Raw genomic sequence first — 27,944 nt, 5'->3', positions numbered from 1 at the left:
CGACAGCGTCAGCAGGGCCCCAAAGGTTCGTGAAGGTCTTTAAGCACGGTGGAGCCGCGACGTCGTCAGCAGGGCTCAAGGGGTGGTTCAGGGTGAGTCTTCTTCCGTGGGGTCAGCCGCGATCCGATCAGCAGGGCTCTTGACTCCAGGATACAACTACTGCCCTGTTGTCGGGTCGCCCCAGATATAGGACGAGAGCCCTTTGATGTCCGGAACCGTGCGCCCGGAGGGGGCGGAGAGGCCGGGTAGGGGGCAGCCAGATGCCCAGCAGGAGAGGCGCCAGGCCCCAGAGAGCTGTGGGGTGATCACACCCAGGTGTGGAGAGACGGTAGGGGGTCCCATCGATACTGCCCTCCGCCGAGAGTGGGAAGGCTCACGTGGTATCCCCCGAGCCAGGGGTTGGCGTCTAGATGTCGGGCCTCGCTGGGACCGAGGCCGGGTAGTGCAGGGTCATGCAGGTGGTCACGTGGAGTGACGTGCAATCCAAGATGGAGGAGCCCCGATGTGCAGGGGACCTCGTGCGGCTTAGCGCGGGGAAACAGGACCACGCCACGAGGCCGGCTCCCACACGCGTCCCCCCCAGCTGAAGGCAGGGAGAGTCACCCATCTTCTTGGGGGTTCTCCTCGCCGAGGCGGAAGAATCGGGACAGGCCGTCAGCATTGGCGTGGTTGTTGCCGGGCCGGTGTTCAACAGTGAAGTCCATCCCTTGCAGCGAGATGGACCAGCGTAACAGCTTGGGGTTCTCGCCCCGCATTTGCATGAGCCACCGCAAGGGCCGGTGGTCAGTCTGGACCCTGAAGTGGGTACCGAAAAGGTAGGGCCGGAGCTTCTTGAGAGCCCATACCACAGCGAAGGCCTCCCGCTCGATGGTGCTCCACCTCTGTTCTCGCGGCAGCAGTCAGCGGCTGATAAAGGCCACCGGTTGATCGAGGCCCTTGGCGTCCAGCTGGGAGAGGACTGCCCCGACCCTGTACTCCGAGGCATCGGTCTGGACTACAAATTCCTTGCTGTAGTCGGGGGCCTGTAGCACAGGGGCAGCGCACATGGCCGCTTTGAGAGTATCAAACGCGGTCTGGCAGCGGGGCGTCCAGTGCACCGCCTTTGGTTGTTTCTTTGAAGTGAGTTCTGTAAGGGGGCCCACAATGCTGCCGTAATCCTTTATGAAGTGTCGGTAGTAGCCTGTGAGGCCCAGGAATGCCCGGACAGCGGTTTGGGTGGCGGGGGGCTCCCACGCCTGGATGGCGTCCACTTTTAACTGGAGGGGGGCCACCTGGCCACTCCCCACCTGATGGCCCAGATAGGTCACAGATCCTTGACCGATCTGGCACTTGCTGGCCTTAATTGTGAGCCCGGCTCTTTGGAGAGCAGCCAGGACTTCCCCAAGGTGTCCTAGGTGCGCGGCCCAGTGGTCGCTGAAGACAGCAATGTCATCGAGGTAGGCCGCGCAGAAGGCTTCGAGACCGGCCAGGACCTTATTCACCAGCCTCTGAAAGGTTGCTGGGGCGTTCTTCATGCCGAAGGGCATCACCCCGAAGTGGTAGTGGCCGTCGGGGGTAGAGAAAGCTGATCGTTCTTGTGCGCCGGGAGTGAGCTTGATCTGCCAGTACCCAGCAGTGAGATCAAAGGTGCTTAGGTAGCGGGCGGCCCCTAAGCGATCAATCAGCTCATTGGCTCGTGGCAAAGGGTGGGCATCGGTCTTGGTAACTGCGTTCAGGCCCCGGTAGTCGACACAGAATCTGAGTTCGGGGGCCATGCCGGGGGCGGCGGCCTTCGGCACCAGGACTACCGGGCTGGCCCACGGGCTGTCGGAAGGCTCGATGACTCCGAGGGCGAGCATCTTGGCGACCTCGGTCTTTATGCAGGCCCTGACTCGGTCAGGCACTCTATAAGCGCGGTGTCGTACAGGGGGGCTATATCCTGTGTCCACGTCGTGGACGCACCAGGGGGTTACCCTGGGCGTGAGAGAGAAGAGGGCAGCGAAGGGTTGCAGTAGCTTCTGGCAATCATGGCGCTGTTCTGGTGTCAGGGTGGCGGAGAGGTGGACTCCCTCCAAGGAGCTGTCTTGGCTCGAGGACCCCAGGAGGTCTGGCAGGGGCTCGGAGTCACTTTCAACCCCATCGTCGGTAGCCAGTAGCAAGCTTAGTTCCGTACGGGCAAAATGGGGCTTGAGCCGGTTGGCGTGCAGGACCCTGAGGGGGTTCCTCGGAGACTCCATGTCGACCAGGTACGTGACGGGGCTCTTCCTTTCAACTATCTTGAAGGGCCCGGTCCACTTGTCCTGCAGGGCGCAGGGGTCCACGGGTGACATGACCCAGACTTGCTGGCCCGGCTCAAACACGACGGCTGAGGCATTCTCGTCATACCAGCGTTTCATATCTTCTTGGCTGGCTTCAAGCTTGGCTTCTGCCAGGGCACAGAACTTTCGAGTCTGGTTCCGCAAGGTCAGGAGGTACCGGTAGACGTCGGGCGGGGCACTCTGGACGTTCGCCTCCCAACCCTCCTTGACCAGGCTGAGGGGCCCTCGGACGGGGTGCCCATACAACAGTTCGAAGGGGCTGAAGCCCAAGGATTTCTGTGGTACCTCCCGGTAGGCGAACAGGAGGCAGGGCAACAGGACATCCCATCTCCTCCTGAGGGGCTCTTCCAGGCCCTTGATCATCCCCTTCAGGGTTCGGTTGAACCGCTCAACCAGTCCTTTCCCCTGGGGGTGGTAAGGGGTGGTGAATTTATAGGTGACCCCACATTGTTGCCAGAGGGATCTCATGTACTTCGAGATAAAGTTCGTCCCCCTGTCGCTCACAACTTCTCGGGAGAACCCCACCCTGGAGAAGATGCCCATCAGGGCCCGGCCCACCACTGGAGCGGTCACAGTTCGGAGGGGAACGGCTTCTGGGTACCGGGTGGCGTGGTCGACCAGTACCAGGATAAAGCGGTGGCTCAGGGCGGTCCGGGGGTCGAGGGGCCCCACGATGTCTATCCCTACTCGTTCGAACGGGGTGTGGACGGCTGGAAATGGTTGCAGGGGGGCTTTCACTCGTCCCCCAGTCTTCCCGCTAGCTTGGCAGGTCGGGCAGGACCGGCAGTGCTGGTCCACGTCCCGTCTCATTCGAGGCCAATAGAAATGGGTCACGAGGCGGCTGTACGTCTTGTCCCGCCCGAGATGTCCGGCGAGGGGCACGTCGTGTGCCAGGTTCAAGAGGAATTCTCGAAATCGGAGGGGGACCACCAGCACCCAGCTGGCCCCTAGTTCGGCGACTTTCTGCTCGCTATACAATAAGTCATTGTCCCAATAGACCCAGTGGGTTCCCGAGGGGTCCCCCGCAGCCTGGGCGGCCGCCTGCTGTCGGGCCCCCTCGAGGGACGGGCAGCCCTTCTGTTCTTGCTGGAATTGTTCACGGGTGGGGCCCCCGTCGTGGCGCCACTGGGCCAGCTCGGGGATCTCGCTGTAGGGAGCGGCCTCGTTGGAAGAAAGTTCGGATGGCCCGGCCTCCTCGTCAGGTTCCTCCGGGCTGGAGGAGGTGGCTGGTTCGGGGCCCGCCGGTTTGTCGGGGGCTGGGTCCGCAGCTGACTGGACGGTCATGGACCGAGTGGTGGCGCAGGCCCACTCGGGTAGTCCTAGCATCCCCAGATGCTCTCGGCGCTCCACCTGGGCCCAGGGGGAGCTCTCTAGGTCGTTCCCCAGGAGGCAGTCCACCGGGGCGTCGTCGCGGACAGTCACTTTTAGGGTGCCGGACACTCCTCCCCACTCGAAGGGGATTCAGGCCATCCGGCACATGCTCTCGGTGTTGTCGGCGGTCCGGACAGGGCAGAGGACATGTGGTAGGATCTGTTCGGGGGTCACCAGATGGCAGCGGACACCGGTCACACTGGCCCCAGTGTCCCGGAGGGCCTCGGCCCGTCGCCCATTGATGGTGACCCACTGTTGGTACTTCTGGGTGTTGCTTGGGATGGTGGCGCGGGGCTCCATTTCTCGGGAGCCTAGGCATACAAGCGACATGGCGGCTGGTTCCCACTCGGGGGACCCGTCGTCGTGGTTCTCCTCCTCGTCCTCTCCCTCCCCCAGGGCTGCGGCGGCAATTTGTCGGGGAGGTGGCCCCGTGGTCCTGTTCCGTCGGTTCACGGGGCAAGCCGGGCCACTTGCATAATGGCCGGTATGTTGGCATCCGAAGCAGGTTACTGTCGGTCGTGGTCCAGACCGGGCGATAGGGGTCCCTCTTCGGCCCTGGGTCGGGGAAGCGGGGTTGGTTGTTTGCCCTCGTGGCGGACTTCTGGGCGGTCCAGCTGGGAATTCTCGACTGCGGTGGGACCCCCCTCCTCCGCCGCGCTGGCGGGGAGGTCCCATGGTGCTCCGTTGGTAGTCCCCCACGGGGTTCCGGGGGACCCGGGTGTTGACCCATCGGTCCGCTTCGGCGGCGAGCTTCCGGGGCTCGGTCAGTTTACTGTCCGGGAGGTGCTGCCTTAGTTCCACAAAGCAGTTGTTGGCGAGGTGCTCCCAGACAATGAGGTCGAATAGTTCGTTATATGAGGTGACCTTGCTCCCTTTGATCCATCCCTCCCACGTTCGGCTGAAGAAGTCCACGTATTCGACCCATGTGGTACCGGGGATCTTCTTGCAGTCCCGGAAGCGTTGCCGGTACATCTCGGCCGACAGTCCGTAGCGTGTGAGTAGGGCTTCCTTCATGTGGTCGTACGAGGTCATCACTGCGTCGGGGAGTTGCAGCAGGGTATCCCGTCCCTCGCTGAGGAACCTCCCCCATAGACCAGCGCCCCAATCCTTCCGGGGTACCCGATGGGAGGTCATGGCGACTTCGTACGCTCGGAACCATTGCTGGATTTCGTCATTTTTATAGTACTCCTTGACGACATCCTTAGGGATGTGAACCTTTGGCTCGGTCGGGGGCAGAGCGTCCCGGGCTCCGGGGTTGCTGGTCTCCCCAGCTTTAGCTTTTAGTTCAAGTTCTTTAAGGCTCCTCTCGTGCTCGAGGGTTAGCCGTCTCTCCTCTAGCTCCCGATGCTTTTTCTTCTCCTCGATTTCTTCCTGTAGTCGTAGTTGCTCCAGGGCTATCTTTTTCTCCGCCAGTAGGAGCTCACCGTCCAGCCGGAGTCGGGCAAGATCCATTTCGTGTGTCCGGGCCCTTTCCCGTTCTCGTATCTCTTCGGGGGAAAGGCTGGTGTCTGGGATGGTTCGCTCCCCGTTTGTCGGGGCCGTGGTCGGCAGGTTTCCGTCCCGGGCCGAGGTCCCTTCGGCTCGGGGTGGAGGGGTCTCGGGTTCTGCCCAGGCTTTCAGGGCTTTCTGCATTTCCTCCTTGGTGCCCAATCCTGTGGTAGGGATCCCTTTGTCTTTGCAGAATTGTTTGAGTTCCTTGTGGGTGTATTCCTCCAGTTTCTCCAACTGGAAGGTTGCGGCCATGGTTGCTTCTTGGCCATCCATGGTTCCCTTTTTCTCTTCTCGTCTGGTCAGGTAGTGGTTGCGTTACTTGCTTGTACGATTGCGTTTGCTCGGATCCCACCGCTGGCCACCAAATGTTGGAGGGAGGCCCACCGGGTAGTCGGGGAGACTATTCCGGCACCTTCCTACCGCAAAGTTATAGCCGAGCGCCGCTGAGAAGCCTCCTTGGGGAGGTCTTTCTCCTATGATCGTACTAGGCCCAGTAACACCACCACACAGGACTCAATAGCAGTTGCGAGATTAGATTCTTTATCGGCCGTAATACGTGCAATATTTACAAAGGGATCGAGGGATCCTGTCAGAGTCTCAGAGTTCGTTCAAGAGGATAGGGTAGCGGGACAGTCTTAGTGCCAGCCAGGCACGGGAGGCTCTGCGCCAGACCTTGGATGCTGGTCTCAGAGCGGCTCGGACGTGGAGAGCCGCGATGTCGTCTGCAGGGCTCGGATGGTAGTTCCGCTTAGGTCGAGCCGCGACGAGGTCAGCTGGGCTCTGGTGGTAAGGTTCAACAAGGTCGGGCCGCGACAGCGTCAGCAGGGCCCCAAAGGTTCGTGAAGGTCTTTAAGCACGGTGGAGCCGCGACGTCGTCAGCAGGGCTCAAGGGGTGGTTCAGGGTGAGTCTTCTTCCGTGGGGTCAGTCGCGATCCGATCAGCAGGGCTCTTGACTCCAGGATACAACTACTGCCCTGTTGTCGGGTCGCCCCAGATATAGGACGAGAGCCCTTTGATGTCCGGACCCGTGCGCCCGGAGGGGGCGGAGAGGCCGGGTAGGGGGCGGCCAGACGCCCAGCAGGAGAGGCGCCAGGCCCCAGAGAGCTGTGGGGTGATCACACCCAGGTGTGGAGAGACGGTAGGGGGTCCCATCGATACTGCCCTCCGCCGAGAGTGGGAAGGCTCACGTGGTATCCCCCGAGCCAGGGGTTGGCATCTAGATGTTGGGCCTCGCTGGGACCGAGGCCGCGTAGAGCAGGGTCATACAGGTGGTCACGTGGAGTGACGTGCAATCCAAGATGGAGGAGCCCCGATGTGCAGGGGACCTCGTGCGGCTTAGCGCGGGGAAACAGGACCACGCCATGAGGCCGGCTCCCACACAGGACATTTGGGGCATGACAAGGCCTTTGAAAGGCTTGTCACCCACTTTTACTGGCCCCAAATGCGTAAGAGTTCTGATACTCATTGTAGGTCTTGCCAGACTTGCCAGGCATGTGGTAAGAGTGGAAGGAAGTGTAAGGCTCCTCTCCAACCTTTCTCTGTGGTCAGCACCCCCTTTGAGAGGGTAGGTATTGACATTGTGGGACCCCTGGATCCCAAGACAACAATGGGCAACAGGTTCATCCTGGTCTTGGTGGACCATGCCACCCGGTACCCAGAAGCCATTCCTCTCTAGACCGTGACAGCCCCCGTGGTGGGTTGTGCTTTGATGGGGATTTTCTCCCATGTGGGGTTCCACAGAGAGGTGGTACCAGCTTCATATCAAAATATATGAAGTCCCTGTGGCAGGAGTGCGCTGTAACGTACAAGTGCACCACTCCTTACCACCCCCAAGGTAATGGGCTGGTTGAGAGATTCAACCAAACCCTGAAGGGCATGATTATGGGTCTTGGTGAATCCATGATGCATAAGTGGGAAGCCCTCTTACCATGGCTTTTTTTGCTTCCATAGAGGTACCGCAGAAGTCATTAGGGTTCAGTCCCTTTGAGCTCCTGGATGGACAGAATGGGGAGTTTGTTTGGGGAGTTTGTTTATAACATCTTATAAACATAACTGGCCCTAGGAACAAGGTAGGAAAATAAAGTTTAGTATGCCTGAACTCAGAATGTTAAAATGCATCTTTTAGTGAGGGTGATTTTTACATTCTGTGTTTGAAAATACCACTTTTAGAAAGTAGGTATTTTCTTGCCTAACGTTCCAGTGTACCTCTGCTAGGTTTGTGTATTGCATGTCTAGCTTTTGGATGACAGGGGCTGGAGAGGGGCAGTGGCTCCAGAAGTCTGATTAGTCAGGGCTGGGCTGAATAGCCCTGGGCTGCATTCAGAGTAGGGGAGGAGATTTCCTTTCACCTGAATGGGCCTGGTCTGCCTTCCACAATGCTATCTCCACCTCCTGCAAGGAAGATGCTCCAGTGAGGACAGAACTAGTTTTGGATGGGTACACACACTCTTTGCATTCAGAGAACAAAGGATTTGTGTGTATAAAAAGAGGGGCCCAGACAACAGACTTTTAGATCACTTCTGGGTCAAGAGGAACCTTTGCAAAGGAGAAGAGCCGGATAAGCTGAGGAGGAACACTGCCCCTGTGCTGTTTGCTGTCTGGGATTGGCCTGCAGTGGCTACTTGGTACCAAGGAAAGGAGAAAAGGTCTTTGCTGTTTGCTTTGTCACCTTCTTGAAGAAAAGATCTCCAAGAGTTTGAAACTGGGCTTGCCTCCTGTTCTGACACAAAGACTTCACCACCAGCTCCACTGAACTTCCTAGCTGGAGTTCTGATCTGCAAGATGGGCCTGCTGTTGTACTGGACCTCTAGAGACTCATTTCTGCTGGAAGCTGGGAAAACCACGCAACTTTAAAGAACAGAGACGCATCCGAATCTGTTTCGGATGCATCGCCAAAGAAACCGTCGTAGCGCCTGCCGCGGCTCGAGAAATCGCCGCACGCTGCATTAAGTTCGCTGATTTCCGAAGTCCGAGATCATCACACTGAGTTTGATGCAAGGCCTGCTGTGCGGCTGCATGAGTTCGCGCATTGTCCCAGATCATCACATCAAGGCGCCAAGTCTATCGCATCGTTGGGGGGAGCAGTAAGAAACCGATGCATCACCTTCCCACGCAGTAAGAAACCGACGCATCACCTCCTCTCCGGTAAGGAACCAATGCATCACCTCCCCTGCCCTGCAGTAAAGAACCAATGCATCACATTTCCTGAGTGTAAGGAACCGATGCATCACCTTCCCTGTGGCCCGTTTTGTTTGTTTGTGTGACGCATCCCAGGTACTTTGTGAGAAAAGTTTTGCATCTGCAATTTGCTTTGAACTAAACTATTTCTACCACCTGAAAGTCATATTGTCATTACTGGATTGTGGATTTTTGTTGTTTGGTCTTGTTTTGTGTTTAGATAAAGATTACTTATTTTTCTAAACTGGTGTGGTGTCCATCTGTAGTGTTTACTGCTGAGATGCTTTGGGCCCGATTCACAGAACTAACTTAAGACAAAATCCTAAACTTACTACCATTTTGGTATTCACAGAAGGCACTTACTCATTTTGGTATTCACAGAAGGCACTTACTCATTTCGGTATTCACAGAAGGCATTTAGGAGTCCTAAACTTAGGACTACTAACTTCTGTGAATACCGAAATGAGTAAGTGCCTTCTGTGAATACCAAAATGAGTAAGTGCCTTCTGTGAATACCAAAATGGTAGTAAGTTTAGGATTTTGTCTTAAGTTAGTTCTGTGAATCGGGCCCTTTGCCTCTGCTTATCTCTGATTTTTGTTTTTTCATAGTGCTAACGACCTGGCCAAGGGGAGGGTGTCACGTGGCCCAAAGGGACATTGTCATCTTCACTAAGTTCGCATAGACATGCTGCAGCCTGTCTGCTGCTTGGCACACATTAATACACGTCTTTCTTTTTCGGAATACTTTCTATACCTGTTTTCACATGACAACTCATCTCTGTTTTCACTCTCTGCATGTTCCTGGGATTTTGACTGAACATTATATGCAAGGTCGAACAGCAATCCCCCTTGGTATTTTGTTCTGGCCAGGCCTTAGCCCTTATATAAAACTTAGAGATGCAGCTGTTGTTTGGACAAGGATACTTAGGTTTTATTGGAATACACGAATAGGTAGCTCACACTTGGAGAGGGATATTTCCATGGAGAAGAGCGAGACAGCACCTATAATGTAGCTCTATTATCTATAGGCTCAGGTACGGGGTCTAATGATAAATTCCAGAGATCGTCTAATAAAAATAATACTGCTTCTTAGCAAGCGGAGGGAGGTTTGGCTCTATTGTCGTTCAATGATGACATCTCCCTTGATGATATATGGACTCCCTGCTATGCTGACTGAATATGTACTATGCATTTTCCTGATTGTTGTGGCACGTATACTGCATGTTAGTTGAAATAAATATTTTACACTATTTTGTATCTCTGTCAGATCTTATTGTGGACAAGTACAAGAGTGCGAGTGAAAGGGTGTGTTTTGTTACCGCGATTCCTGGGAGATCTGGGAATGCTGTGTTCTGGGGTGTCTAATCATTTGTTTGTCTGTGAGTAAGTAGGAGAGCATGTGAGACACTATAGCTAGTCGATCCTGGGTTCGTGAGTAGGAAGGTGGTAGGAAGACTCAGCCCCTATACACTAAGGGCCTCATTTCTGAAAAGTGACGCATCGCTGCATGAAAACAGCGATGCGTCACTTTTCAATGCGCCCTCCTTGCGACATGCTGGATGCGTCATATTTATAATATGACACATCATGTCGCAAGGAGTTACAGATACGTCAGTATTTCTGACGTATCTGTAGGCGCAAAAATGGCGCATTGCTGGAGTGTGTCACAAAAGTGACGCAACTTCAGCAATGAGTCATTTAACATGGGCAAGTCCCATTTCAATGTGCCTGCGTCAGTCTTACGCCTGCTGTGAGGCAGACGTAAGATATTGACGCATTTGCGTCCGAGAAGTGGCGCAGTGAAATCTCATAGATTTCACTGCGTCACTTCTACGAGGCTTACTTACGTCAGAACACCCACCCTGCATACATTATACCTGGCGCAGGTATAATGTGGCGCAGGGATTTGCAAAGTGACGCATCTACCTAGATGCATCACTTTGTAAATATGGTGCATTTTTACGCTGCTGGTGCATCACAAAAAGTGACGCAAGTGCTCATAAATAAGCCCCTCAGGTCCCATAATCTTGCGCATAGTTCTGTGTTTGTGCAGTATCCCTGCACCACTAGGACGTGTGTCTTTTATTTTGCAATCCAATAAATGTAGTATTTTTAGAGAATGCTTGCCCGACATATTTCTCTAAGGTGACTATGTCCACTATATTATGTAAAAGTATACATGATAATGTGTCCAATTATAAACTGATTCTTGCCTAAGAAGATCAGTGCTATTCTCATCTTTGTTGCTCTGCTCTCATGCTCTTCACTGACTCTTTTCCTCGTCCACAGATTGTCTCTTTTCAGTTGTCAACATTCTGCTTACCACATGTCTATTTCTCCTCATTTCTCCCATTTTTTCCACTTGCCTGTTTCTCCACTGCCCAACGTCTTATCCTCATACCAGCTCAGCGCCTCTTTCCTAGTGGGGCTACTCCATTAAGGCAGAGGAGCATCGCCCAACTGCTTTTTAGGAGTAAAATAAAGAGAACATAAAATGATAATAACTGGTGTTATTATCATTTTATTTTCTCATACTTCTGCAGCTCTGCATGAGGGGGCGGGGGCAGGGGAGGAGTGCTAAGTGTGCAGTGACTGCTTAGCTGGCCCTCTTGGGCTGCCCAAAATAGTCGTGCACACTTTACATGTTCTCCATACAGGCTGCATAACACAACTACAGCCACTACTGCAAGGCCTATCTCTCCCATAAGATAACATTGGGTTTACCTTATTAAATTTTTTGAGTGTGTTTTCCAATTGCGAAGAGATAGTCATTTTGAGTTTGGTGTCTCTGGACTTACAACTTAAAATCACAACTCACAGTAAAGTCGGATTTAAAATTGGCAGTCTTAAAATGTCACTTTTAGAAAGTTGGTATGGTCTTACTTTAGCCATTTGGTGCCTGTTTCTGTTCAGTCTGGGGTGGGTGTCAGCTGGGCTTTTTGTATTCCCTCACAATCACACACAATGGAAGCTTAGGTGTGAGTTGATATACCATCCTGGAAGATGGGAGGGAGGAGCTGGCACAGACTAACATTTACACATGAATAGGCTGTGTACTGTCTACACACAAAAGGCTGCATAGCCCCCTGAAGTCTCCTCCATTTCAAAGGCACAACTGGGTATAAGTACAAGACCTCTGACACCCTGACTTCAGTACACTTCTGGACCAGGATGAAGGACTCCTGTGCTGCCGAAGGACTGCCACTGCGCTGGACTGCTGCATTGCTTAACTCCTGCCTTGTGGTGTTGCCCTGCTGCTTGCTGTCCCCCTGTCTGGATGAGAAGGATTGGACCCGCATCACTTGAACCCAGTGTGACTAGACTCAACACATCACCTTCGGAACCAACACTGTTCGGCGCTCTACCTGAGGTCTTCACATCTCTGCCAATGACAGCCTTGACGATGTCACCAAGAGCTCCACATAATAGCCCCTGCACTAATCAGAGAGGACACATCACTGCTGTTGCACGAACCAAGACCAGCACATCACCAACATTGTGAGTATCGATGCCAACGCACCGCTTTGGCTGCACCCTGTATCTTCTTCGATATTGACACAGTCAGGATCAACGTACATTTGTTCAGCAGGCCTAACTAGATCCCTGTATCCGGCTCAGGTTCCATCGTGGTCAGCATGAACTTTTGACTGTGTCCCGGTATGGTGCGACCAGATATCTCAAATAAGCACTAATTGCTTCTATGCACTATTGTACCATTTATTCTTTGAAAAAATCATATTCAAGTTCTACTTATTGGATTTTTGTCTTTTTCATTTTGTTAATTTATACAATTAAGCTCTATTGTTCTAACATGGAGTGGAGTATTTATGGGGTGTTTTTACTGTGTTACTGGTAGAAGTGTTGCACAAATACTTTACACATTGCCTCTTAAGTTAAGCCTGGCTTTCGTGTAGTTCCTAGGAATCCCCAGGACCTGCGTGTATTGGATGACCTGAACTGAGGGCTTGGTGTCCAAACTGATTCTGGACACCCCTACAGGATATATCAGCCATTAGACCAACTAGCTCTACAGTGCCACTACCCCTCCCCCCCTGTATCTTACAGTGGTGTAGGCAACCACTTAACATGGCTACCCAGATTCCTCAGGGATCGTGGAAAACAGTACAGTACTTTTTGCTCAGTACTCGTGCTTACTTATTCTCAGAAAATACACAGGATGCCGATTAGGACATTTCAATAAGTATTAATTGGTCCAGCATCAGTCTTGTGTAAAACATATTTGCTGCGGCAATCAGGAGACAGAAGCATATGAAAGAAATTGCAAGTACCAAGATAGTAACCAGTAGGTACATTTCTACCATTGTGCTAAGAAGATGAACATATACAGTTCAGATAAGACAGTGGCACTTGCATCTTCCTATAATGCGTTCCCCACGTAATTTGTCTGAATGTGCCTAGCCTAGATATGTACGTTTAGCATGTATATGCGTATTGATATGTATGTGTATATCCAAGAATCCCTTAGGGAAGAACCAAGCCTCTCACCTGATGGGAGAGAATGAAGGACCCCATATCTGCTTCGAGGATGACACCCTGCGTGGGATGTCTGACTGTTGCGTGTTGAAGATTCAACATACATGACTCCCTGTCAGCGTGGAAGGAATTCTCCTCTAATTTGCAGGGGAAAATAAGGGTCTTATATACTAGAGTGGTCACTCCAGGGTTTCTTCTAGAATCGATATTTTTTTTAAACAATCATAAATGTTTTGAAAGCAATCATAAATGTTTTTAAAAACAATGCGATCATGCACACCGGGCCTATTGGCCAAGGATGAAAAAAGTGGTAAACCTTATACAGAATTAGTACACAGTGCCTGAGGACATGTTTATGTACGTCAGGTACAGGGATTATGAAACAATACGGTGAGCATGGTGTCGAAGAAACAGGAGAAAACTAGTAGGTAAAAGGACACTTATTCAGAACCGTTATCATCATATGGATGGGACAATGTATGTAAAAAGGGAGCATACATGACTAGAGTAGCCTAAAGCTCTATGCAAGCTACCAGAGGGTGAGCACAGGTTAATTTAGGGAGTGTTTGTAACTTACCCTGACTAAGATTTTGGTTCCTACTTAGACAGGGTGCATTCCCCTGCCAAACAGAAATCCAGTTTCTAACACCTGTGCATCATGAAAACGTATGTGGAGTACAGTACAATCATAAATATTAAGTGTACCATGGGTCATACCACTCCTACTAGCCAGGGGCATGGATTATGACAGATTGAATGTGTCATTCAGGCATAGTGAATCCTTTGAGCACTTATTACAAAATCCTTCCTTTGAGAAAAGCTACAGTTAATAAATATATATAATTTTCACCAAATGTAAGTTAAACTCATTTTGCAATACTGTCTCACATATATGAAAAGTAATTTTGTTTTATTACAACACCGATTAAATAGGTGCCTTTCTAACAGAAATGCACATCTTTAGAGTTTTTCCTTCATGTTGATACTCAACACTGTCCCCTAGCTAAAATTCGAAGTATTTTGGGGCAGATTTATGTTCCCTGGCGCATCCCTGCAAATCAGCATGGATGCGCCAGGGAAGATGCGTCACGCAAGTTTGCCCTTGCGCCACCGCAGATGCGCCACATTTACAATGCGGTGCATCGTGGCGCAAGGACAAGCACATACGTGACGCATCTGCCGGGGTAAGGTTGGCGCAGTGCTGAAGTTGCGTCGCAAGCGCGATGCAACTCCAGCACTGTTCCAACCTTTCCTATCCTTAACATGGTGCGTCAAGCCTTACTCCTGCTTCAAGCAGGCGCAGGGTTTTGACGCATCAGCATTGGGAATCTTATAGATTTCAATGAGTCACTTTTCAGGGGCGTTCCTGCGACGGAACGCCCCCCCTGAGTTGAAACGCCCACATGAAACCTGATGCAGGTTTCATGTGGCGCAGGGCTTTACACCGTGACGCATCTCCATAGATGCATCACGATGTAAATGGGGCGCAACATGGCGCAGGGTTTACGCCGCCGCTGCGTCACAAAAGTGACGCAACGGCGGCGTAAAAGTGGCGCAAGTCCGATATAAATCTGCCCCTTTGTCTTTAAATTCGTCATCCTTTCCTGTATTTCACAGATCTGAGAGTGTCATACAATGTGTATTTTTCTGCTGCAGTGTCTAACTATATTGTGCACAGTATTAAACAAAAGCTAATCAATGTGGCCTTAGTCTAGATCCATTAATGCACTTTCTACTTCTTCAGTCTTCTGGCCTGCGTACTGCTTCTATTTGGCAATCAGACGGCCTGTAGTAGCTGCTTCTTTCCATAATGGAACATATTGCCCACTAAAGTATAAGGAGGCATGGTTTCTATAAACACACAAAAGATAATATTATGAATAGTTATTTTTGTACATAATGTACCTGCAAAAAATACACATATCAGGATTCCAACATGGATGAGATTTAACACAATAACATACCAGGTTCTATATAATAGTAGTGCAGTAACTTCATAACTAATCCACAAGTCACTATATGGCAACCTTTACATCTATTTATTGAGAGCAACAAAGGTTTCCTTCTTTGCAAAATCAAACAATAGGAAAAGACATAAGCTGCAAAGATGTACTCAACCGTCCTTTGACTTGAGCTGGCATAGAATGGTTGGGTCCAAAACGACAATTCTGCTTCCCATGAAGACGTTGTAGCCTTGAAAATAAAATGGAGAAAGAGAGAAACACCATTAAGTGAGAGACAGGGCTGGATAATCTTTACCTTTGGTCCTTTAGTGACTTTGAAACCTCCTGTCACATTATTGCAATTCTTTCAATTTGTTTCAATATCTGAGTCTTAATTGCAATACGTTTAAATCTTGGCAATTACATTGTAAGAAATTCCACTGGCTTGTAGTAATACATTTTAAATGTAAAATCTCTTGATCAGACTGCTGCTTTCAAAATGTCTTAAAGGGAGCCAGAAGAAAGGTATGCTTTAGACACCAAAGCTCACTTTCAGAGTGGGTACCAAATAGGGATACATCAATGCTAACTTTAGCCATTACCCACCTGACCTAGGTGGCAAGCGTATGAATTATAGTGTTTTATATATATATATAGAATATTTTGGTCTTGGAGAAACTGACCTGAAGTTGCCAATAAGAAGATAATGATTTCCCACTGATGTACCCTTAACCAAGATGTGACCTGCTAAAATTGTTGACCTGTATGCATTTATAGTCCTAAAGACCTTTCAGGAAACAAGCAAAGAAATCATCCTCTTCTACCAGAGATGCAGCAATGGTGTACATGTTTTGCCCCATACACCAGCCAGGCTTATTGAGGAGAATAAGGGATGTTTGGTGACTGAGAATGTATTTCTGAATGTCTATAGTGGTCAAAAGGGACTGCTAGTACTTGATTTGCCAAATTCATCCAGACTTGTACGACTCACTTCAGAATCACAGCAAAAGGTGAGAAGGTATATCCCAGGACAAATCGCCATGCCTGAGCAAAAGCATCCACTGCTTCAACTTCTGGATCCGGTCTTCGGCTGAAGGACCAGGGAACATTATGATTCAAAAAGGAGGCAAACAAATCCACATGGAATGGACCTCAAAGAAAATGAAGCCTCTAAAATACCACAGGATCCAGGGCCCAATCACACCTGTCCTGAATTAGGATCCCCAATATGCAGGCAAGTTAGCTAGACCTGGGAGATACTCTGCCTGGACCCTTAACTCTGTTTGGACCAAACTGTCAAGATGCCATGCCCATATCTTCTAAACCACTGGATTCCACAGCTGTTAACTTCTTTATATACCTAACTATGAACACATTGTCCATCCTTAGATGAACACAATAATTCACCCAATTATGAGCCAGACCTTTTACTACAAAGGAACCTGCCAGCAGATCCAAGTCATTTATATGACGTTGTGTTCCCTCCTTTGAGCGCAACTCCTTATATTGTCCCCAGCTCAGTTTGCTTGCATCAGATTTTAATGTGATATCTGGGGCCTGGCCACAATTGATTTTCCAATCCTAGCCTCCATCTGGAAGAGCCATCAATTCACTTTCTCCCTTCCTACTGAAAACAGGGAAATTGATGCCAAGTAAGGGAGGCCTCCGTAAAGGGAAAGAGTTTGGAGACATTGAAATGCTTGATAATGCAAAGGGGCTTGAAAATAATTGCCTCAGTAAAAACGATGAAAGACCCAAAATCATAGCCAATATTCTGAGGAGGGAGAATGTGTTCAACCTTAGCAAGGCTTGAATCTCCCTTGTTATTACCTTGATCTTCACATGTGGAAGGAAAATAAAAGCCTGTACAGAATCTATTGTGAACCCCAAGAACTGTATAATTTGTGACAGGACTAAGACAGACGTCTGATTTTTCAGAAAATGCAACCTCTGAAGAAGGAACACTACTAAGCATCAAAAGTTACCCCCTTGAACTTCAGAAGGAACCACAGCGGCCCCCAAAAATTGGTATCCTCCATGTCATTTTCATCAGTTTAATTAGGCTGGTAAAGGAAGGTAATAAACCACCGCTGCACCAGGGGCCTCCAATCCAAAGCTGGCATTCTTGTTTGCCTTCTCACACAAAAGTGATTGCCCTAGGTTCTCTTTTCGGATATAATCTGGAAATATGGGCCTGATGTATCATTGCACTGGTAGCAAATACTGATTGTAATTTGTCTACTAGTGTGGCTACTAGTGTGGGATTTTGCAAACTGACCGCTGGACTAATAGGTTGGTTCACAAAATTAAAATTTGCAGATGGGCACCTGCTTCGCCCCCAGCTATGCCAACTTGCATATGGGCTGGTGGGAGGAGCAGGTGGTCAGGTCGCAGTACCAATAACATTTTACATTGGAGTCGTTTTATCGATGATTTATTCTTAGTGTGGAAAGGTACGGAAGAGGAGGCTAGGTCATTCATCAATGATTTACAATGTAATGACCTTAATTTGAAGTTTACCAGTGAAATAAGTAGAACTAAGGTACATTTTTTTGGATTTAACAGTATACATTGAGAATGGAAAGGTAGAAACAAGACTGTACAGAAAACCCACTTCTAGTAACACTCTCTTGCATGCAAAAAGCTTTCACCCAGTAAATGTTAAGAGGAGTATTCCCTATGGTGAATGCCTATGCACAAAATGAAATTGCAGCAATGAGCAGGAAATAGAAAGAGAATTGAGAGTAGTAAAAGAGAAGTTTAAGGAAAGAGGGTATCCAGATGAATGGATAGATAGTGCAATTTTCAAAGTGGAAAGAAAAAAGAGAGAGGATATTTTATTTGAGAAAAAAGAAGTGAATCAAGGAAAGAAGAAGAAAATTGATTTGAATCAACCAGGGAGATTCATTACAACCTATAGTGCACAGTATACTAAATTAAGAGGTATTTTAAACAAACACTGGCATGTGATTAAGAACGATCCGATTCTTGGAAAAGTTGTTTCCCGTAGACCACAAATCACATTTCGTAAAGCATGATCTTTTAAACAAACTCTGGTCAAAAATACTTTGAAAAAATCTCAACCAAAAACAACATGGTTAACGAAACGACAAGGTTTTGTGAAATGCACCAAATGCAAAGCTTGCACACATCGTGTTATGTTAACACAGAAACGTACAAACCAGGTCTAAGTAAAAGGATGAAGAAAATAAGGGGAAAATTTTCTTGCAAAACAGATTTTGCTGTCTACGTGCTTCAATGCCGATGTGGCTTGAGGTACGTGGGCAGCACAATCTTAGAGGTACATAAAAGAGTCCTTCAACATTTGAGAGCAATAAAAAACGGCGACAGGTCATACCCTGTCGCTCGACACTTTGAGAGATTTCATAAAAAAAGAGTTGAGGGACTAACGTACTATGTGATAGATGCAATTGAAAAGAATCCAAGGGGAGGCAACAGACAAAAGAAATTGAGAAGACTCGAGTCACGGTACATAATAGAATTGAATTCGAAACAGCCAGATGGTTTAAATATTGAAGAGGATTTGTACACGCATCTATAGTAATCAGTTCTTATAATTGTGTTTTTTACAAAAGAAAAGTTTTTATTATATAGTTTCAAGACTTGTTTTTTCAATAAATTGATGCATTGCAATTGACAATTGCCCACTGTTGGACTTGGCCCTTCTGGCAGGTTCACCCCTGAACTTTTTTTGCTTTTTATTGGTGACTTGGTGTGGTGATTTTTCGTTTCTGCGCACTTTCCCTGTGTCCCAGGGTAAAGTGCGTACGCACTCTGAGTGCATGTGGTGAGATAGGCCTGCCCTCCCATAGGAATGCATGGGGAATGTATGTGTCCCTAGTAGTTCCTGATGCGTGGGGTGTGCAGGCCCGAGTTTGGTATGTGCGGACTCGTGTGATTGAATGCTGCGCGATGATGTGTGCGGCGTGCATGTACCTAGTGTGGAAGTGCCACTTCTAGAAGTGGGCACTTCAGTGTGCAGTGTGAAATGTGTGCCTTGTCGCGTGATTGGCTGGTCATGTCATGTGACGGGCTAGGGATTCCCCAGAGTCAGGATGAGTCACCCAGTGGTGAATGGGGAGATCAGCAGCTAGATGAGTGGGAGGAGTACACCTGGCTCCTGAATAGGGCAGGGTTTTCCCCACACAATGCTGGCTCCGCCCCCTGTGGTGCGACTGATGACCCTAGCCCTGCCAGTGAATAGAGTGAGGGGCTGAGCACATCAAGGGTGCTCCCCAACCAGCTGCGACTGGTTTTCCCACTCACCCTGAACCCAGAACAAAGGGAAAAGATGTATAAAAATGGGGCTGTGTCCCCACAGAAGTTGTTCTCTGCCAGGATCTTACCTGAGGGGGGCTGCTGCTGCTGGGCGCCAGGAGAGACCGCCACTGGGGACTGCCTCCCTGCTGGAGGGCCCTGTGAGCTGGCCCCTGGGCCCAGTCCTGACCCCCCATATCTGAAGACTTTCCCTGGACTTTGCATTGCTGGAGGAGAGCGTTTCCTCTGCCTCCTGGACGCCTTTATTCCCAGGGACCTGGCCTGTAAGCGCTGGGAGCGCCTCATTTTGCCCCCAAAGCGCCTGGAAGCGCTTTTATTTGCCTCTAGCGCTCGGAGTGCTTTAATTCTGAAAGCCGGTGCCCACCCGGCGTTTGCCCCGCCTTGACTGATCCTGAGGTCCCCTGGCAGGTGCCCACCCTGCCAGGGACATTGCCGTAATATCGAGTGCCCACCTCGATTTATTGAATCCTAAAAGCGCCGGTGCCCACCCGGCATTCGCTCCGTGAATCGCCCTCCGGCGCCCGACCAGGAAGTCAGGCGGTCCGGGGGCGGGCCGCCGGGACAACCGGAAAAGGAAGAAGGAGGGCGGGAGCCTACCCCGCCTCCCTCCGAAGACTCGCGACTGTTTGGTTGGCCCCGGAGCAGGCAGGAGCCTACCCTGCGCCCCGGTGCCCTCGCTAGAAGAGGAGAGCCCCGCCGCCTTCGGAGACGTCAGCGCCGCCTCTCCAGAGTCCCGGTGAGTGGGGGCCGCATGGGGATCGAGCGCCTGCGCTCCAACTAGGCCGCATTATTTTCTTTGAGCGCTGGTGCGCTCCAACGGGGCCACAGTGCTCATAGAGCCTGCGAGGCTCCAACGTTCTTTGGGGCACACTAATGACAATCAGAGCGGCCCCGGAAGGCAGTGGGCCGCTCCAACGGTAACGGGGGCAATCTCGATTTAGAGCCCCGAGGCTCTAACAAAAGGGGGCATTTATTTGAGTGAGTAGAGCGGCCCCGGAAGGCAGCGGGCCGCTCCAACTTCGCCCCACATCTGCTCTAGAGCGCTAGACGCTCCAACGTCGCCCCCACCTTTGTTCTAGAGCCCGTGAGGCTCCAACGTAGGGGGCAATAGTTTAATAGAGCCCTGACAGGCTCTAGGGGGCATTTCATTGTTTTAGAGCCCAGAGAGGCTCCAAGGGCGTCAGATTGGGTTTAAAGGCACAGTGGTGCCCACGCTCGTTTTCTTCAGATGCCCAGCACTTAGTGGGCAGCTGCATCGTTTAGGTTGTGCCCCTGTGCATTGTGCGCCTGGCTTGCGCAGCCTGCGCAGTCGCGCACTGACAGTTGGATATTGGCCATTTCTGCACCCCTGAGAGGCCAGTTGGCCTGGGGACAGTTTCTGCTGTGTTGTGCCCTCCCCTAGGGTACCTGGTGATTTTCATATATGTACTTTTGCGCCTGCGCAATGTCTTCATGATATTTTCTTTCCTAAACTGTGTTGATGCATTGGAGATTGTTTTACTAGTAGTGGTTATGCTAGTGTGTTCATGTTTCCCTGCGCAGTATTTTCCTAAGGTGGTTAGGGTTGCGTAGGTGGTACTTTCTGGTTATCAGGAGTTACTGATTGTGTGTTATATATGTTATTGTGTGCTATGTTCTAAAGTATTATTCCTAAATTCTAAGAGTGCTAATTCCTGACAGTGGTCCATGTGGCCCTGTCCCCTGTATATATAATCCCTTGTAAATTCTGCCCGTGCCTGTTGGCACATTGTAAAGAGTGTGTTTTTATCTAATGTGTTGTGTATAATACAAAGGCTATTTTTATAGAATACCTTGTGTGGAGTTTCCTTTGTGGTGGGCCTTGGGTGTTGTTGCTGGGTGCGCGCGCAAACGCTTTACACATCGCCTCAGGGATAAGCCTGTCTGCTCGTGCCAAGCTACCAAGGGGGTGAGCAGGGGTTATCTTTGGCGTGTAACTTCCTTGCCCTGACTAGAGTGGTATCAATTTTGAACGCGAAATCATGTAGGTCTTTATTTTTAGTAGAATGAAATAACATATGACTATGAACATGAGCGTTTAACTTGTTGTCAATAGCATATGACTTTGTCGATATGTAAAACTACGAGTCTGTTTTCACATACACTCAATTTGTAGTTTAGAAGTCACGTGTGCAGTAAAGTTAAATGGCCGCTAAAAATGTATCTCTATGTCAGTGAACAAGGGTGCAACGCACTCGAAACGCGTTTGGCGAGCGGCTGATTGAGAAATACATTTTTCTCAAACCACACAAGGCTTCGTTTTTCTTCTGAAAATATTGGGGAAGACTTGGAAGGCAATTTTAAAGAGACTGGCTTCCGTGGGGTCTGAAAACAATGAAGCAACTCTCGTTCAGGAGGAGGCAACTCATACACGGAAGGCATATATATATAAATTATATGAATATATAAATTAAATGACTTTAACTTCGCAGTTACCCACCGAAGGGTTCCATTATCCCAATGAAACACTACGGATACCAGAATCCCTTGAAGTGAAACACACTAACCCACCAGAGGGCGTAACCTATAAATTAGAAGTGTTCTTTGGGAGTGAACTGCATCGTTAATCAACAGCCTATGATTAAGGGGCCAGGGGGCTCCGAAACGCGTCAGGCTCAACAAATCAGGATGAAACTTGCAAGTTCCCCTGCAACAATAATTCGGATGAATTACCTGCAGTCGAGTGGCGTCTTCGTGCACAGGACATCTTTGTTGGACATTTAAAAGCACGGCAGTCCGGCCGTGGAAGATTGCACCACCCATTCAAGGAAAATATGGGGTCGCGAGGTCAGGAATCATTCCAGCCGAAAACGCGAGACTGCAGTGTTTCTTAATTAAACTGTGCAAGGTTTGTCCTGAGGCCCACTGGAGGGCTTTTAAACTGTAAATTAAATGACTTTAACTTCGCAGTTACCCACCGAAGGGTTCCATTATCCCAATGAAACACTACGGATACCAGAATCCCTTGAAGTGAAACACACTAACCCACCAGAGGGCGTAACCTATAAATTAGAAGTGTTCTTTGGGAGTGAACTGCATCGTTAATCAACAGCCTATGATTAAGGGGCCAGGGGGCTCCGAAACGCGTCAGGCTCAACAAATCAAGATGAAACTTGCAAGTTCCCCTGCAACAATAATTCGGATGAATTACCTGCAGTCGAGTGGCGTCTTCGTGCACAGGACATCTTTGTTGGACATTTAAAAGCACGGCAGTCCGGCCGTGGAAGATTGCACCACCCATTCAAGGAAAATATGGGGTCGCGAGGTCAGGAATCATTCCAGCCGAAAACGCGAGACTGCAGTGTTTCTTAATTAAACTGTGCAAGCTTTGTCCTGAGGCCCACTGGAGGGCTTTTAAACTGTAAATTAAATGACTTTAACTTCGCAGTTACCCACCGAAGGGTTCCATTATCCCAATGAAACACTACGGATACCAGAATCCCTTGAAGTGAAACACACTAACCCACCAGAGGGCGTAACCAATAAATTAGAAGTGTTCTTTGGGAGTGAACTGCATCGTTAATCAACAGCCTATGCTTAAGGGGCCAGGGGGCTCCGAAACGCGTCAGGCTCAACAAATCAAGATGAAACTTGCAAGTTCCCCTGCAACAATAATTCGGATGAATTACCTGCAGTCGAGTGGCGTCTTCGTGCACAGGACATCTTTGTTGGACATTTAAAAGCACGGCAGTCCGGCCGTGGAAGATTGCACCACCCATTCAAGGAAAATATGGGGTCGCGAGGTCAGGAATCATTCCAGCCGAAAACGCGAGACTGCAGTGTTTCTTAATTAAACTGTGCAAGCTTTGTCCTGAGGCCCACTGGAGGGCTTTTAAACTGTAAATTAAATGACTTTAACTTCGCAGTTACCCACCGAAGGGTTCCATTATCCCAATGAAACACTACGGATACCAGAATCCCTTGAAGTGAAACACACTAACCCACCAGAGGGCGTAACCTATAAATTAGAAGTGTTCTTTGGGAGTGAAATGCATCGTTAATCAACAGCCTATGATTAAGGGGCCAGGGGGCTCCGAAACGCGTCAGGCTCAACAAATCAAGATGAAACTTGCAAGTTCCCCTGCAACAATAATTCGGTTGAATTACCTGCAGTCGAGTGGCGTCTTCGTGCACAGGACATCTTTGTTGGACATTTAAAAGCACGGCAGTCCGGCCGTGGAAGATTGCACCACCCATTCAAGGAAAATATGGGGTCGCGAGGTCAGGAATCATTCCAGCCGAAAACGCGAGACTGCAGTGTTTCTTAATTAAACTGTGCAAGCTTTGTCCTGAGGCCCACTGGAGGGCTTTTAAACTGTAAATTAAATGACTTTAACTTCGCAGTTACCCACCGAAGGGTTCCATTATCCCAATGAAACACTACGGATACCAGAATCCCTTGAAGTGAAACACACTAACCCACCAGAGGGCGTAACCTATAAATTAGAAGTGTTCTTTGGGAGTGAACTGCATCGTTAATCAACACCCTATGATTAAGGGGCCAGGGGGCTCCGAAACGCGTCAGGCTCAACAAATCAAGATGAAACTTGCAAGTTCCCCTGCAACAATAATTCAGATGAATTACCTGCAGTCGAGTGGCGTCTTTGTGCACAGGACATCTTTGTTGGACATTTAAAAGCACGGCAGTCCGGCCGTGGAAGATTGCACCACCCATTCAAGGAAAATATGTGGTCGCGAGGTCAGGAATCATTCCAGCCGAAAACGCGAGACTGCAGTGTTTCTTAATTAAACTGTGCAAGCTTTGTCCTGAGGCCCACTGGAGGGCTTTTAAACTGTAAATTAAATGACTTTAACTTCGCAGTTACCCACCGAAGGGTTCCATTATCCCAATGAAACACTACGGATACCAGAATCCCTTGAAGTGAAACACACTAACCCACCAGAGGGCGTAACCTATAAATTAGAAGTGTTCTTTGGGAGTGAACTGCATCGTTAATCAACAGCCTATGATTAAGGGGCCAGGGGGCTCCGAAACGCGTCAGGCTCAACAAATCAAGATGGAACTTGCAAGTTCCCCTGCAACAATAATTCGGATGAATTACCTGCAGTCGAGTGGCGTCTTCGTGCACAGGACATCTTTGTTGGACATTTAAAAGCACGGCAGTCCGGCCGTGGAAGATTGCACCACCCATTCAAGGAAAATATGGGGTCGCGAGGTCAGGAATCATTCCAGCCGAAAACGCGAGACTGCAGTGTTTCTTAATTAAACTGTGCAAGCTTTGTCCTGAGGCCCACTGGAGGGCTTTTAAACTGTAAATTAAATGACTTTAACTTCGCATTTACCCACCGAAGGGTTCCATTATCCCAATGAAACACTACGGATACCAGAATCCCTTGAAGTGAAACACACTAACCCACCAGAGGGCGTAACCTATAAATTAGAAGTGTTCTTTGGGAGTGAACTGCATCGTTAATCAACAGCCTATGATTAAGGGGCCAGGGGGCTCCGAAACGCGTCAGGCTCAACAAATCAAGATGAAACTTGCAAGTTCCCCTGCAACAATAATTCGGATGAATTACCTGCAGTCGAGTGGCGTCTTCGTGCACAGGACATCTTTGTTAGACATATATATATATATATATATATCCAACACATTCAAAGTTGCCCTCGGTGGGAAAGCCCTCACGATCACGTATCCCCATACAGCCTGGCCACGCAGCAGTCAACAGCTTTCCAAACAAACACTGTAGCAAGCTCAACGCGTTTCGGAGGTGAATCCTTCTTCTTGGAGCCGTTCACAAAGAAAGCAGAGACAGCGTGATTTGGAACACCTGCTATTTATTGAAACAGAGTCCCGCCTTTCATTGCAGATTCTCTGTGCCGCTAGGCTCTCTGGTTAATGCAGTCCAAACCAATAGATGAAACCCCAGTGGGTGCTGCCATTGACAAAATGTGAAAAAATGAAATCCCAAGTGGGTCAGTGTCTGTGGGAGTGCCGTGCCTGCTGCTATCAGACAATGGGCCAACTGTTGAGCGTTCTCGTCCCTTGTGCGAGCCGCGTCCTCCCAACATCGCAGGTCCGCACTGATGCGGCGGGGCAATCCCGCGACTTGGGCCAAGCCGCAAAAAATCCAACACATTCAAAGTTGCCCTCGGTGGGAAAGCCCTCACGATCACGTATCCCCATACAGCCTGGCCACGCAGCAGTCAACAGCTTTCCAAACAAACACTGTAGCAAGCTCAACGCGTTTCGGAGGTGAATCCTTCTTCTTGGAGCCGTTCACAAAGAAAGCAGAGACAGCGTGATTTGGAACACCTGCTATTTATTGAAACAGAGTCCCGCCTTTCATTGCAGATTCTCTGTGCCGCTAGGCTCTCTGGTTAATGCAGTCCAAACCAATAGATGAAACCCCAGTGGGTGCTGCCATTGACAAAATGTGAAAAAATGAAATCCCAAGTGGGTCAGTGTCTGTGGGAGTGCCGTGCCTGCTGCTATCAGACAATGGGCCAACTGTTGAGCGTTCTCGTCCCTTGTGCGAGCCGGGTCCTCCCAACATCGCAGGTCCGCACTGATGCGGCGGGGCAATCCCGCGACTTGGGCCAAGCCGCAAAAAATCCAACACATTCAAAGTTGCCCTCGGTGGGAAAGCCCTCACGATCACGTATCCCCATACAGCCTGGCCACGCAGCAGTCAACAGCTTTCCAAACAAACACTGTAGCAAGCTCAACGCGTTTCGGAGGTGAATCCTTCTTCTTGGAGCCGTTCACAAAGAAAGCAGAGACAGCGTGATTTGGAACACCTGCTATTTATTGAAACAGAGTCCCGCCTTTCATTGCAGATTCTCTGTGCCGCTAGGCTCTCTGGTTAATGCAGTCCAAACCAATAGATGAAACCCCAGTGGGTGCTGCCATTGACAAAATGTGAAAAAATGAAATCCCAAGTGGGTCAGTGTCTGTGGGAGTGCCGTGCCTGCTGCTATCAGACAATGGGCCAACTGTTGAGCGTTCTCGTCCCTTGTGCGAGCCGGGTCCTCCCAACATCGCAGGTCCGCACTGATGCGGCGGGGCAATCCCGCGACTTGGGCCAAGCCGCAAAAAATCCAACACATTCAAAGTTGCCCTCGGTGGGAAAGCCCTCACGATCACGTATCCCCATACAGCCTGGCCACGCAGCAGTCAACAGCTTTCCAAACAAACACTGTAGCAAGCTCAACGCGTTTCGGAGGTGAATCCTTCTTCTTGGAGCCGTTCACAAAGAAAGCAGAGACAGCGTGATTTGGAACACCTGCTATTTATTGAAACAGAGTCCCGCCTTTCATTGCAGATTCTCTGTGCCGCTAGGCTCTCTGGTTAATGCAGTCCAAACCAATAGATGAAACCCCAGTGGGTGCTGCCATTGACAAAATGTGAAAAAATGAAATCCCAAGTGGGTCAGTGTCTGTGGGAGTGCCGTGCCTGCTGCTATCAGACAATGGGCCAACTGTTGAGCGTTCTCGTCCCTTGTGCGAGCCGGGTCCTCCCAACATCGCAGGTCCGCACTGATGCGGCGGGGCAATCCCGCGACTTGGGCCAAGCCGCACAAAAATCCAACACATTCAAAGTTGCCCTCGGTGGGAAAGCCCTCACGATCACGTATCCCCATACAGCCTGGCCACGCAGCAGTCAACAGCTTTCCAAACAAACACTGTAGCAAGCTCAACGCGTTTCGGAGGTGAATCCTTCTTCTTGGAGCCGTTCACAAAGAAAGCAGAGACAGCGTGATTTGGAACACCTGCTATTTATTGAAACAGAGTCCCGCCTTTCATTGCAGATTCTCTGTGCCGCTAGGCTCTCTGGTTAATGCAGTCCAAACCAATAGATGAAACCCCAGTGGGTGCTGCCATTGACAAAATGTGAAAAAATGAAATCCCAAGTGGGTCAGTGTCTGTGGGAGTGCCGTGCCTGCTGCTATCAGACAATGGGCCAACTGTTGAGCGTTCTCGTCCCTTGTGCGAGCCGGGTCCTCCCAACATCGCAGGTCCGCACTGATGCGGCGGGGCAATCCCGCGACTTGGGCCAAGCCGCAAAAAATCCAACACATTCAAAGTTGCCCTCGGTGGGAAAGCCCTCATGATCACGTATCCCCATACAGCCTGGCCACGCAGCAGTCAACAGCTTTCCAAACAAACACTGTAGCAAGCTCAACGCGTTTCGGAGGTGAATCCTTCTTCTTGGAGCCGTTCACAAAGAAAGCAGAGACAGCGTGATTTGGAACACCTGCTATTTATTGAAACAGAGTCCCGCCTTTCATTGGAGATTCTCTGTGCCGCTAGGCTCTCTGGTTAATGCAGTCCAAACCAATAGATGAAACCCCAGTGGGTGCTGCCATTGACAAAATGTGAAAAAATGAAATCCCAAGTGGGTCAGTGTCTGTGGGAGTGCCGTGCCTGCTGCTATCAGACAATGGGCCAACTGTTGAGCGTTCTCGTCCCTTGTGCGAGCCGGGTCCTCCCAACATCGCAGGTCCGCACTGATGCGGCGGGGCAATCCCGCGACTTGGGCCAAGCCGCAAAAAATCCAACACATTCAAAGTTGCCCTCGGTGGGAAAGCCCTCACGATCACGTATCCCCATACAGCCTGGCCACGCAGCAGTCAACAGCTTTCCAAACAAACACTGTAGCAAGCTCAACGCGTTTCGGAGGTGAATCCTTCTTCTTGGAGCCGTTCACAAAGAAAGCAGAGACAGCGTGATTTGGAACACCTGCTATTTATTGAAACAGAGTCCCGCCTTTCATTGCAGATTCTCTGTGCCGCTAGGCTCTCTGGTTAATGCAGTCCAAACCAATAGATGAAACCCCAGTGGGTGCTGCCATTGACAAAATGTGAAAAAATGAAATCCCAAGTGGGTCAG

The sequence above is a fragment of the Triturus cristatus genome, chromosome 5_2 (genome assembly GCF_964204655.1).
Source record: "Triturus cristatus chromosome 5_2, aTriCri1.1, whole genome shotgun sequence".
NCBI lineage: Eukaryota > Metazoa > Chordata > Amphibia > Caudata > Salamandridae > Triturus > Triturus cristatus.
This window is presented reverse-complemented; position numbering follows the sequence as displayed.